Genomic DNA, 15,063 nt, shown 5'->3' with positions numbered 1-15,063 from the left:
TGCCGTTTCATGTAATACCGTGATTTTCTAGAATTTGAGGAAATGTTATTAATGTACAACGCAAGTCAGACCCAGCAGTATTTTTTCTCAGAATGTTATGAAAAGAGAGAGGAAAAAATTGTCAGCATGCACTTAATCATAATGTATTTCTCCCTTTATTGCCTTTTCTTACTGTATCGGTTGCAGCGAGGTAGGCAGGGTGCCAGTATGTAGCCCTGAGTTGGTGGAAAACTTCATATAAATTAATTAAATGAGGAAGAGAAAATACTGTAATGAATAGGGTATTGCTAAAATATTTTATAGGGGTTTTGAAGCTCTAGCATTGCAGTAGTCCTTAGAATTGAACAAAACCATTTCTCAGAAAACAGTGCCTTCCAGCCAGTCCCCATGCAAAATAGACTGTCACAAGATAGATACTCTTGACGTATCCTTATGCCACCCTTCCCTCATAGCCTGTTCCAAATTAACCAGACGAGCACAGAGCTAATAGTTTATGTCCCACTTTGGGGAAAAGGTCTCAACCTAGTAAAAGCGTTACACTGTTGTGCTGGCAGACATTTGGCATTTTCATTTATCGCCCGGTGGGTTAATTAAACACCATTTTAATTACACAACAGAACTGTAAATAAGACCAATCATATTTTCTCTATCTGCGAGAACATGGTAATGTAAGAAACCTCAAATGTACCTTGATACAGGAAAGACTAACTGAGAGGCCTAGCTACCTCACTCCAAGCCACCTCCAGCGTGACGTGTCAGAGAGAGAGAGGGAAAGAGAAGGAGAGGGAGAGAAAAGGGAGAAATACAGAGAGAGAAACTAACACAGAGAGGCCTTGCTACAGTACCCTCCTTCTCCCCAGCCACTGTCAACAGCCAATGTGTCAGAAATCAATTTTAATGGCTAAGCAAACAGGAGATTGAGATCTAAAGGGTGGGGAGAGACCAAGGTTGACAAACTATAAGCAAAAACATTAGTTTAGCAGTTAGCTTCGCCGCATCCATCCTGGTACTGTTTGTGTTCAATATGCAGGCCAAGTCATGGGCATTGGCATATGACAAAAATACGAGGTAGTTGTTTATCATTGTATTCCATGCGCATGATGCACCGTTTTGAAATAATATATATATATATTTTTTTTTCTTCGAAGGAGTAGTGTGAGCCATTGACGCTGTGGTGAATTAGACTCATTTTTGTTCTCTGGCTGACAGGCATGGCCCGTGTTGAATAGATGTCAGATGTTGGTATTGTACTGAGGTTGGTTCTCCACCGAGCGTGGGAGCCATGCTAATTGAGTGCAAATAATTGTTTTCTTCTCCGGTATGAGTAGCTACTTAATTTTCTCATGCAAGTCTCCTTGGCAGTGTTATTGACTTTATGACGTATTCTGGCGTACTTGTAAATCATCAACAGCATAATGTGATATTCTCCATTCTGGGTAAATCAATAGATTAAATTCTCATTAGCAGAAATGTGATCTTCTGGCTGCGAATGCCTCTTGCGTCATCAATGTGAATTATAATTTTATTAGGATCCCCAGTAGCTGACACAATGACGACAGCTAATATGCCTGGGTGGAGAAACATCATTGAGCAGTAATATTCACTACCTGCATAGTTCATGAAAGACCACTTTTTCAAACCATGATATCTTGGTAAAATAACCCAAGGTGTGAGTAATTTAACGTCCTGCATCTAGATGCTAAATTCGTGCATCTGGACGCTAAACCTCCTCCTCAATCCAGTCTTGAAGATACAGTATGTATTCCATTCTAATTGACTCAGTCATAATGATAGCCATACGACGTAGCTAAACTATGTTATCTATGCTACCTGGTCAAGCTGGGCTGGTGTTCCTGGTGGATCATGAGGCCAGTAATTTTGTTGGTGTAATCCTACCGGGGCAGCCATATGCCACAGAACACAATGCCACAGCCTGCCAAATCGTGACTCAGATCACCCATGCAGCAGAAACTACTCCTCATGCTCCCGTTGCCTTCCGTCCTCTCTCATTCTCTCTGTTTCCCTTACTATTTTTTTTCCCCGGCCGACAACAAACACGAAACACGGCTACTGGACCATCACAGGCTGGGCTCAAAAGACTTCTGAAATTGCTTTGTTTCCCCTTCCTTGAACACATATGTCGCTGTTGTTGTTAAGTTTGAAATGGCTGCCCGCCGAAATCAAGCATGACTCGCCATTAGCAATTGAGCTGACTGTGCACAGTTCGTTTATTTGGTGTATTTTTCATTCTTTGTTTTCCTTTGGGAGGGGAGGAAAAGGGTACTGAGACCTGATAGTACTTTGTTGTGGGCTGATGCTTTAGCCGTGGTTAAGAACTTGGATGTTAGGCATACGCTCAGTCTGTTGTCCATTTTGATCATGTGCTGGTAGAACAGGCACTTACTAGAAAAGACACAAAGCACTTTCAAATATTCCTAATATACAACTTGTCACCCGAAAACTGCTATACTGTAGCTACATCAAGGTTGTGGAACCTTATTTATTCTCACAACAATTTTTGAGCACCATGGAAATAAATTCTAAATACAGCGTCCATAGGAGGAGAACCTTAGAAACATACTAATTGACTATAAAACCGTCGATTGATACTTAACGAGTCATTATAATGACCCTGCCCCGCATTTACATAGTGGTAATAGCGAGATATTACCACCACTATATACCTTCCTGTCTGTCAGCGTCTTCCTTCCTTCCCTCCATGTCATTTAGAAGGGAAAAAAAGTAATGGTGTCTCTTTTTCCTAAAGTGGATGAGGTCAACTTCGGATTAAGTGACTTGATGTATCCCTCCTGCCACGGCACATTACGGCTTGCATCTTTCTCCGGGACACTCACCAGGAGCAAGCAATACTTTCAATTATACTCTCAACTTGTCTTTTTAATTGAACATACATCAAGATTAATTACAGGACAACTTCAATTTAAAAAAAAGTGTAGGTGTCCAGTAACGTTATGTTAGGCATGAATACCCCCTGACAAAATTGAACAGCCTCACTGTTTTGATTGATCCCTTATGTGAAAAGAGGTATGAAAGTGCAGAAACATGATCATCACTTAATTCAATCTATCATATCTAGGTATCACGATCAGCCAAAACGAGTTAGATAGATATCCATCCATGAGCATCACGATCAAGTTTGGTCTATATCTAGTATCCACCGGGGAGCACTTTAAACCGGGATAAGAATAACTATCAAATTATGGCGTTGTGGGGAAAATCAAATAGGGACAAATATGTTATGAAAGATGAGTGACATCTAGTTGGATCTTGCCACGGACCATGTTACCACTACGTTTTTACCACAAAGCTTTCAGGGCGCATTTTGTAGCCGATAATCTCAGCCTAATTCTCCTAGATCCCAGGCTTAATGGGGCTTTTTAAGAGTATTACCATTTCAACTTTCTCCTAATATACTTTAAAGAGCTCATACTTTTCATCCCAAAACACTCATGGGTTTATTTGTAGACGCCCACTCTTTGCAAAGCATGGGGTTTTGTACCTCTCGTCTTTCCCATGTAGCTAGGGTGTTATATTTTCAAGAACACATTACTGTGATTAAATATTAATTGTCCCTCGCATGCCAGTGGGAAACAACAAACTATACCAATATAGTATATTGAATCTCCAGCATATATCCAGGCAAATATGCAACTTGTCAAGCAGCCTTTACTGTAACGTACATTCACAAAATAATGTTTTATTTGTGTCTTTGCTTTACATTGTAAAACCATTAGTAATTGGAAAGGCTTGTGTAGGTCTTGAGAGAGGAAGAGGGACAGAGAGAATAAACCCACTCCCCAACAAAATGAGCAAGAAACCTGAACTAAACCCAAGGGATTGAAGGATTCTCACTATATATAGACAGCTATGACTGTAAAAAGGAGAGAGAGAGAGAGAGAGAGAGAGAGAGAGTCACAGTCACTCTTGGAGCGAGTCAATGACCAAGAAAGAGTAGAAAAAAAGAATGTGACTGGAGACTGGAGAAAGAAAAGGGCAATGGTGTGTTACCAGTGGAAGCACTGGAGCCACTCTGCCTCCCCCATTATACCATGAATGGGAGTCTGGGCAGGAGGGGACTGGCGGGGCTCCGGTTTCAGTGGAACCACAGAGTGTGCTGCAACACTGCCAAGCGTGCTCCGCTGCCCAACTGAGCGCACCCAGCAGTTTCACCACACTGACAGCACCAGGAAATCAACACAAGTGGAGAGTGGAGGAGCCTGGGTAATTCCTGGATGGCAGGGGAGAGAAGGAGAAAAGGAGGGCATGCGGCGGCAGTGGTGGCTCCCACTCCCAGAGGGGTTAAAATGGCTTCATCTTCTTATCCTGTGGTAGAGAGGACTATTCAGACATTTGACAGACTCACTCTGTCCTAAAATGGCATGCAAAGGCAGGGGTGAAATAGAGGACATCTCATACAAATAGATTCATACGTGGCATGGCAGCAAGCTGAGGTGGTTGGTACAGCTAAACCTCCAAATGGTGTATTTGGAAATTATTCATAACAAACAGTCTAGTGTGGGGCTACCCGAGTACATATTGTCAGATTTGGTCGGATTAGAGTTACTACTAATGGTATTGAAAATGTAAAGATCAAAGTTTACTCATTAGTCATGGATACAATAAGAACATACAGCAAATAAAACAATCAGCATTATGCAAATTATACATTAAAACAAATATAAACAACCAAACAAACAGTCATGCAGAATCTACACTTACATTTTATTCAAACGTTTAAGTCAGGGTCTTTTAGTTCCCAGCTACAGAAATATCTATCTCACTTTCCCCGCACCATAGTTGTGGTACACACTCCAGCTCACACACTCAGCTTCTGCGACTCTCTAATGAGCCATGATCACTGTGTTCAACTGGTAATTAAAATCAGATATTAAGCCTACCCATGATCCCCTTGGCTTGCGCTGAAAAACACGGGGGGGGGGGGGCTGCCTGTCACCTAGCATTATACTCCAACGCAGTCAGGCAATGAGTGCTTAGCCGTGCCTGCCTCGCGTCACCTTCAAAGAGCAACCAACCAATCGATCAATGGCTAATCTGCAGATCTAGGCTCGGCAAAGGGGGCGATCATAAATTAAAGACTATGTTTGCTCAAACGTTGATTTCCAAACCACACAGACTGTGAGGGGATCATGGATAAATGGAAGATGTACATATTTGCAGGATCAAACGAGACTGAATTCTAGGAAACATAATCTCACAATATCAGAGACAGACACACTCTACATGCCATCCCCATTCAACGAGGTCTATAGTGAAATTAAATGAAAAGGGTGAATCTGTCAAATAGTACATTATCACTTCCAATGTCACAATCTATCAGTGATCATTGCTTTACAGAACATCTGCTAAACCATTACCCAGCCTCCGATATTGATGAGTCATCAGTCTGTGGCATTCCACAAGGCTGTGTTGAGTGACATCTACTCTTCACCTGGCTAACATATACAGAGTGTACCAAGAGGTCAGGGAAAGATGGAACGAGAGAGAGAGAGAGGTGTGAAATGAGAGGACTGGATGAGGGAGATGCTTGCACAGTGAGGCAATTAGGAGCCATGTGGTCAATTTGCTGAAAATTATGCAACTGTATTTTATAGACTAAGTTGCATGAGTGTGCACACGTGCATGCATGTATATGTGTACACTAACAGTCTCAAGCTGTTTTATGATAGACAAATCGCTGGAAAAACATCTTATATAAATAAACCGCAATCAGACCGACCGTATCCTTCACTCTAACAACTTTAAGTCCATTAATATTCTCGGCTGCCGAGACTGCTGTGATCTCTCATCTGGGCTGCTGGGGATGATGTTCAGCGGTGGCTAGCCCAAAACGGAGTCATGTCTCAGCAGTTGGCGGGCGGGAGGTAGCTCTGACCCTTCCTGCTCCTTCATTAACCCCGCTACACACAGAAGCATACCCTGGATAGAGGGAAGAGCAGCTCTAAGTTTGTGACCCGGACCGGGGTGGGTAGACATCGTTCTGACCACTGACCACACACGTTAGAGATGGAATAAAATGTGAATGAATGCATTGAAATGAACTGCTATTAACAATAAGTGTAGCTTTCAGGTTGAGACTGCATTGACACAATTGTCTGAGTAATGTTCCAGCCCTGTCTCTGTTTTTAGTGCCCTTGTCATCCTTGAAGCACTGGAGCTGAGAAAGAGAGAGACAGAAAAAGGACGAAAAAGCAAAAGGGAGAGATGAGAGAGAGACCAGACAGAAAAAGGGAGGGAGGGATAGAGTGAGAGTGGGAAAAAGGTTGCCATGCGCACAGTGAGCAGAGGCCCTTCTCAGCTGGGAGGCACTGGCATGGATAGAGCCACCTATCTTATGGTGACAAGCAGCAAATGGGGGCCCATTACAGTACAGAATGTTAATGCAAAAGTTTGGGCCCCAGGGAGTGTCTTCGTTCCCCAAAAAGAACAGAGTACCTCTTCCAGGGTGCATGCATGACAGGGTCTATTCACCCCCATGAGTGCAGCAGATAATAACCGTATAAATCACAAGATACTTATTTTTTACCCTCTCTTATGCTCTCCTCTCTTAAACTCTCTCACCTCTCTTCTCTTTTTCTCTGTCTGTATACCTCCAAAAAGCTCCTTCCCTTTCATTTCTCCACTTATTGTCTACTCTCTTTTCTATCTCTCCATTTTCAATATCTCCCTCCCTTTCCTCTATGCACTTCTTTCTTCACTATTCTCTTTTTGTACTTTCTCCCTTTCAGTGACACTGTCCTTTGCTCTTTCTTCCCCTCAATCTCTCCTTCACTTTTTCTTCTGTCTTTCGTCTTAAAAGATGGGGGTTGGGGTGGGGGTGCTTGAGAGAAGCATACTAGAGGTCACTGATAAAAGCCATTCATATTGATTTCATCACCCCATCAAGAATTGCATCCTGTAATTGCCTCTCCAGCACAGAGTGGAGAGCAGTGTTTTCTACGCACGACAGAAAAACATAAAAGCCCATAGATGTATGCTCTCTTGGGTAAATAAATTAAACAAGCTCCAGTAAACTTTTTCCAAAGGGTCTCTTGTATGTGATTTACCATCTGTGTGCGGTGTAAATAAATTAGTATGTAGACAATGCTTGCACTAATGTCTATGGCTATGGCTCAAATGCCCTTCTAAACATGAGAGAAACAGTTAAATATGAGCATAAGGTGCTTACTTAAAGTTTTATTTAGATGAGTTACCGTTGAATTGAAGCAATTCACCTCGTCAAAGAAACAACTATAGCATAAACCTTGTAGTTTATTTTTTGTTAGCTAGCGACACGGATTCGTACCTCTTTGTCCTGTTTTATTATTTTTATTATATTCTTTTTGGGGCAGAACCCACCATCCAGAGCCTGTGGGATACAAACAGCACTGAGCCTCTCTCATGAATCTCTTCTAATTTTCTATCTTTCAGACATTGAGATGCTTTTGTTGCTGGTGCTGCTGAGCTGAGAGATAGAGAGAGGGATGGAAAGAGGAGAGGGAGGTAAAAATACCCTCGGCTACACATATATTGCAATGTAAACTTGCAAACTTGTCACATCTCGACTGCTAACTCCGGAGTTAGCACAGAACACTAGCCGTCAGTTAACCCCCTCTAAGCAGGGCAGTGTAAAAATAATTGTCTAGTTGAGCCAACACTATCCCAGCAAATTAGTTATTTGAAAGTTCCCAGAACAATGACTCCATCACTCTCCTTGGTCAAATAGCCCTTACACAGCCTGGAGGTGTGTTTTGGGTTATTGTCCTGTTGAAAAACAAATAATAGTCCAACTAAGGTCAAACCAGATGGGATGGCGTATCACTGCAGAATGCTGTGGTAGCCATGCTGGTTAAGTGTGCCTTGAATTCTAAATAAATCTGGTCTGGATTTTAGTGAGTTTATTAGCGTTCTGGTTAGTGATTGTATAAGCGCCATGGTTTTGTTTTCAACCGACGGTTATTGTCGCCCTGGATGTCTGCCTAGTTGAGGGCCTCTCTTCGTCTTCCTCCTGTTACCTTCTGCACTGTTCCCCGCCTGCCCTGGTCTGTCTCTCTCAGTCTGGTACAGGTGCCCCCGCCACTCTCTCTCTCTCCCTGGAGCTTTGCTTGCCTACATCATACACCTACATCAGACTTTTTACTGATCTGCTGTTGGACTATTTAATTGGTGATTCTTGCTATGTTTGTATTATTTTTTAGTAACGCTTTTATTTGAAGTTGTAGCTCATTTAAAATTAGTGGTTGGCTTTGTGATAGATACATATCTTAGATTGTTCTGTTAACTTTGTATGTGCTTAGTGCTGTGTTTTCTCTCATGTTAACATGTCTTGAATGCCATCGGTTTGCCAGATTTAAAAATAACTTTACTGGGAAATCCCACTTTGCAATAAACGACGTGGTATTCCCAGAAAAAAAGTCTAGGCTATACATGTTGGAGCCAACTTGGAACGATCAACCATCAAAAATACTATTGTAAATAATACCTTACCTTTGATTATCTTTATCAGAAGGCACTTCTAGGAATCCCAGGTCCATAACAAATGTAGTTTTGTTCAAAAAAGTGAATAATTTATGTCCCAATAGTGTTAGCGCGCTCCGAAGGCTAGTGAAAATGTACCGTGTGCGTCTGACTTGTCGTCAGGAATGAGCAAAAAAAAATGATTTAAGTTCGTTCAAACATGTCAAACGTTGTATAACATAACTCTTTAGGGGCTTTTTCAACCAGGGCTTCAATAATATTCCATTGGGATGGTTGCATTGTTTTTCAAAACGTTTCGAAAAGGGAGAGTAGTCATGGGCGCCGACGTCACAATGGTAATAGCCCATCCCCTGTGACCAAGTGCCACAGCCTCTCTTTGGGTCAGTTACTACCATAGGAGACTCAAACCACTTTGTAAAGACTGGGGACATCTAGTGGAAGCCATAGGAAGTGCTAAATGATTCACAAGCAGCCCCTGTGTGTTTCAATGGCAAATGTTTGAAGTGATATCCACACATCAGATTTCAGTTTCCTGTCAGGATTTGTCTCAGGGTTTTGACTTTGAAATTGATCATGAAATTTGATCTGACCTTCATCTAAGTCACAACAATAGACAAACACAGTGTGCTTAAACTAATAACACACAAATTATTGTATTTTTATCATCTATATTGAATACATAATTTAAATATTCACAATGTAGGTTGGAAAAATTATGTGAACCCCCAGGCTCACAAAAGCTAATTGGAGTCAGGAGTCAGCTAACCTGGAGTCCAATCAATGAGTTGATGTTCATCAGTCCACGGTAAGACAAATTGTCTATAAATGGAGAAAATTCAGCACTGCTGCTACTCTCCCTAGGAATGGCTATACTGCAAAGATGACTGCAAGAGCACAGCGCAGAATGCTCAATGAGGTTAAAGCAACAATATTCGAATGATGAGCTGTTTTAAAAGTCTGCACCTGCAATTTAAAACAAAAATCTTTACAATAAAAAAATAAGGTGACCCGCGAAATCCAGATGGAGATGTGTAAATTAGACGCACATTTAAATTAGTCTTAATATTACTGTAGGATAGGCTATGCTGCAGCAAATGTACCTTTCACAAGAAAAAATGACCAGCTGTTGAAATTATACATGCATTGTGAACTACACTCCATATGAGATTGTTGTCTGTTCCCACCCTGAGAGTTGATGATTGATCATGCAAATAGCAGAGCAGAGATGGCCTTAGAGAATTTAAAAGATCCATTTCGCATCATGCTGTTCCAGGGTCGTGAAATGTAGCATATAAATCTTGGTGGGGCAAACAAAAAAATTATGTGGGATGCATACCAGCAAAGCCAATTCACAACACAACACTAAACAATACATTAATTGCACTATAACGATGCAATACTTTGTAGAGCCTCCTTTTGCAGCAATTACAGCTGCAAGTCTCTTGGGGTATGTCTCTATAAGCATGCACATCTAGCCACTGAGATTTTCTTCAAGGCAAAACTGCTCCAGCTCCTTCTCCAGCTGGCCTAGCCACTCACTGGTCCCTATGATCACTCGGCTACGCATGCCTCTCCCTAATGTCAATATGCCTCGTCCATTGCTGTTTTGGTTAGGGATTATTGTCTTATTTCACTATAGAGCCTTCAGCCCTGCTCAATATGCCTTAGCTAGCCCTTTGTTCCACCTCCCACACATGCGGTGACCTCACCTGGTTTAAATGGTGTCTCTAGAGACAAAACCTCTCTCATCGTTACCCAATGCCTAGGTTTACTTCCACTGTATTCACATCCTACCATACCCTTGTCTGTACATTATGCCGTGAATCTATTCTTCCACACCCAGAAACCTGCTCCTTTAACTCTCTGTTCCGAACGCACTAGATGAGCAATTCTTATAGTCTTTAGCCGTACCCTTATCCTACTCCTCCTCTGTTCTTCTGGTGATGTAGAGGTTAATCCAGGCCCTGCAGCGCCTAGCTCCACTCCCATTCCCCAGGCGCTCTCATTTGTTGACTTCTGTAAACGTAAAAGCCTTGGTTTCATGCATGTTAACATTAGAAGCCTCCTTCCTAAGTTTGTTTCATTCACTTCTTTAGCAAACTCTGCCAACCCGGATGTTCTAGCCGTGTCTGAATCCTGGCTTAGGAAGACCATCAAAAATCCTGAAATTTCCATCCCTAACTATAACATTTTCCGACAAGATAGAACTGCCAAAGGGGGCGGAGTTGCAATCTACTGCAGAGATAGACTGCAGAGTTCTGTCATCCTATCTAGGTCTGTGCCCAAACAATTCGAGCTTCTACTTATAAAAATCCACCTTACCAGAAACGAGTCTCTCACCATGGCCGCTTGTTATCCTGTTGAGGACAGACGTTCCTCTAGCGGAACCCCGATCCGCCTGCAGAACCCCTAGCCAACAGCCAATGGCATCGCACGGCGCGAAATACAAAACCAACTAAAATACCACAATTCAATTTTCTCAAACAATCAACTATTTTACACCATTTTAAAGATAAGACTCTCGTTAACGTCTTACATCTAGACGTTCCGCTAGCGGAACACCTGCTCCAATATCCAATGATGGGCGTGGCGCGAAATACAAATTCCTCTAAAATCCGAAAACTTCCATTTTTCAAACATATGACTATTTTACGGCATTTTAAAGACAAGACTCTCGTTAATCTAACCACACTGTCCGATTTCAAAAAGGCTTTACAACGAAAGCAAAACATTACATTATGTCAGCAGAGTACCCAGCCAGAAATAATCAGACACCCATTTTTCAAGCTAGCATATAATGTCACAAAAAACAAAACCACAGCTAAATGCAGCACTAACCTTTGATGATCTTCATCAGATGACAACGCTAGGACATTATGTTATACAATGGATGCATGTTTTGTTCAATCAAGTTCATATTTATATCAAAAACCAGCTTTTTTACATTAGCATGTGACGTTCAGAACTAGCATACCCCCCGCAAACATCCGGTGAATTTACTAAATTACTCACGATAAACGTTCACAAAAAAACATAACAATTATTTTAAGAATTATAGATACAGAACTCCTCTATGCACTCGATATGTCCGATTTTAAAATAGCTTTTCGGTGAAAGCACATTTTGCAATATTCTCAGTAGATAGCCCAGCCATCACGGCTAGCCATTTAGACACCGACCAAGTTTAGCCCTGATCAAACTCCGATGTACTATTACAAAAGTTTCATTACCTTTGTTGTCTTCGTCAGAATGCACTCCCAGGACTTCTACTTCAATAACAAATGTTGGTTTGGTCCAAAATAATCCATCGTTATATCCAAATTGCGGCGTTTTGTTTGTGCGTTCCAAGACACTATCCGAAATGGTAAATCAGGGTCGCGAGCATGGCGCAATTCATGACAAAAGATTTCTAAATATTCCATTACCGTACTTCGAAGCATGTCAACCGCTGTTTAAAATCCATTTTTATGCCATTTTTCTCGTAAAAAAGCGATAATATTCCGACCGGGAATCTCCGTTTAGCTAAACAGAGGAAAGAAAACAAAGCTTTCGGTCGACGCGGGCACGAGCCTGAGTCTCACAGTACTGTAACCAGCCACTATCCAAACGCGCTACTTTGTTTCAGCCAGAGCCTGCAAAGCCACGATTCAGCATTTTGCCGCCTTCTGAGAGTCCATGTGAGCCGTAGAAAGTGTCACGTAAGAGCAGAGATCCCCTGTAATAGATAGAGATAATCAACAAGGCCAAGAAATGGTCAGACAGGGTACTTCCTGTACAGAATCTTCTCAGGTTTTGGCCTGCCAAATGAGTTCTGTTATACTCACAGACACCATTCAAACAGTTTTAGAAACTTTGAAGTGTTTTCTATCCAAAGCTAATAATTATATGCATATTCTAGGTTCTGGGCAGGAGTACTAATCAGATTAAATCGGGTACGTTTTTTATCCGTCCGTGAAAATACTGCCCCCTAGCCATAGGGGGAGACACTCTAGACCCAAACTGATACAGACATATATCTATCCTACCCTGCCTTTCTAAGGTCTTCAAAAGCCAAGTTAACAAACAGATCACCGTCCATTTCGAATCCTACCGTACCTTCTCTGTTATGCAATCTGGTTTCCGAGCTGGTCATGGGTGCACCTTAGCCACGCTCAAGGTCCTAAACGATATCATAACCACCATCGATAAAAGACAATACTATGCAGCCGTATTCATCGACCTGGCCAAGGCTTTCGACTCTGTCAATCACCACATTCTTATCGGCAGAATCAACAGCCTTGGTTTCTCAAATGACTGCCTCGCCTTGTTCACCAACTGCTTCTCAGACAGAGTTCAGTGTGTCAAATCGGAGGGCCTGTTGTCCGGACCTCTGGCAGTCTATATGGGGGTGTCACAGGTTTCAATTCTCGGGCCGACTCTTTTCTCTGTATACATCAAAGACGTCGCTCTTGCTGCTGGTGATTCTCTGATCCACCTCTACGCAGACGACACAATTCTGTATACTTCTGGTGTCACGCCCTGTGATGTGGGGTGGGCATTCTATGTTATCTATTTCTTTGTTTTGGCCGAATAGGGTTCCCATTCAGAGGCAGCTGTCTATCATTGTCTCTGATTGGGAATCATACTTAGGCAGCCTTTTCCCACCTGTGTTTGTGGGTAGTTGTTTTCTGTTTTGTTATTCTGTACCTGACAGAACTGTGTGCTTTCGTTTTTCCCTTACATTATTTTGTTTGAGTGTTTTTTGATAATAAAAATCATGAACACTTACCATGCTGCGCTTTGGTCCACTCCTTCCGACGAAACCCGTTACATCTGGCCCTTCTTGGACAATGTGTTAACAAACCTCCAGACGTGCTTCAATGCCATACAACTCTCCTTCCGTGGCCTCCAACTGCTCTGAAATGCAAGTAAAACTAAATGCATGCTCTTCAACCGATCGCTGCCTGCACCTGCCCGCCCGTCCAGCATCACTACTCTGGACGGTTCTGACTTAGAATATGTGGAGAACTACAAATACCTAGGTGTCTGGTTAGACTGTAAACTCTCCTTCCAGACTCACATTAAGCATCTCCAATCTAAAATTAAATCTAGAATCGGCTTCCTATTTCGCAACAAAGTATCCTTCACTCATGCTGACAAACATACCGTCGTAAAACTGACTATCCTACTGATTCTTGACTTCGGCAATGTCATTTGCAAAATAGCCTCCAACACTCTACTCAGCAAATTGGATGCAGTCTATCACAGTGCCATCTGTTTTGTCACAAAAGCCCCATATACTACCCACCACTGCGACCTGTACGCTCTCGTTGGCTGGCCCTCGCTTCATATTCGTCACCAAACCCACTGGCTCCAGGTCATCTATAAGTCTTTGCTAGGTAAAGCCACGCCTCATCTCAGCTCACTGGTCACCATCGCAGCACCCACCCATAGCACGTGCTCCAGCAGGTGTATTTCACTGGTCACCACCAAAGCCAATTCCTCTTTGGCCGCCTTTCCATCCAGTTCTCTGCTGCAAATGACTGGAACGAATTGCAAAAATCACTGAAGCTGGAGACTCATATCTCCCTCACTAAGCATGAGCTGTTAGAGCAGCTCACAGATCATTGCACATGTACATAGCCCATCTGTAAATAGCCCATCCAACTACCTCATCCCCGTATTGTTAGTTATTTTTTTGCTCCCTTGCACCCCAGTATCTCTACTTGCATATTCATCCTTTGCACATCTATCACTCCAGTGTTTAATTGCTAAATTGTAATTACTTTGCCACTACGGCCTACTTATTGCCTTACCTCCATATTCTTACCTTATTTGCACATACTGTATATAGCTTTTTTCCCATTGTGTTATTGACTGTATGTTTGATTATTCCATGTGTAACTCTGTGTTGTTGTTTGTGTCGCACTGCTTTGCTTTATCTTGGCCAGGTCGTAGTTGTAAATGAGAACTTGTTCTCAACAGCCTACCTGGTTAAATAAAGGTGAAATAAATGTTTTTAATAAAAATAAAAATGAAACAGTAGGATGGTTCCGCTGGTGTACAGCTTTCTTTAACCTCTATGGGCTAGGTGGGACGCTAGCGTGCCACCCGTGGTGCACTCCATCAACAGCAGGTGCATTTCAAGAGCGGCAAATTTGAATCCAAATAAATGTCAAAATTTTCAAACATACAACTATTTTACACCCTTTGAAAGATAAACATCTCCTTAATCTAACCACGTTTTACGATTTCAAAAAGGTTTTACGGCGAAAGCATAAATTTAGAGTATGTTAGGACAGTACATTTACAAGAGTTGTGTGTAATGTTTTGTCAATTCAAAGACAGGGTCACCAAAACCATAAAACCAGCTAAAATGATGCACTAACCTTTTACAATCTCCATCAGATGACACTCCTAGGACATTATGTTAGACAATGCATGCATTTTTAGTTCTATCAAGTTCATATTTATATCCAAAAACAGCGTTTTACTATGGCATTGATGTTGAGGAAATCGTTTCCCTCCAATAACCGGCAGTCAAGTCAGCACCACTAATTAAATAATTAAAATTAGAAAACATTGGTA

This window comes from Salmo salar, chromosome ssa18 (genome assembly GCF_905237065.1).
Source record: "Salmo salar chromosome ssa18, Ssal_v3.1, whole genome shotgun sequence".
Lineage (NCBI taxonomy): Eukaryota > Metazoa > Chordata > Actinopteri > Salmoniformes > Salmonidae > Salmo > Salmo salar.
This window is presented reverse-complemented; position numbering follows the sequence as displayed.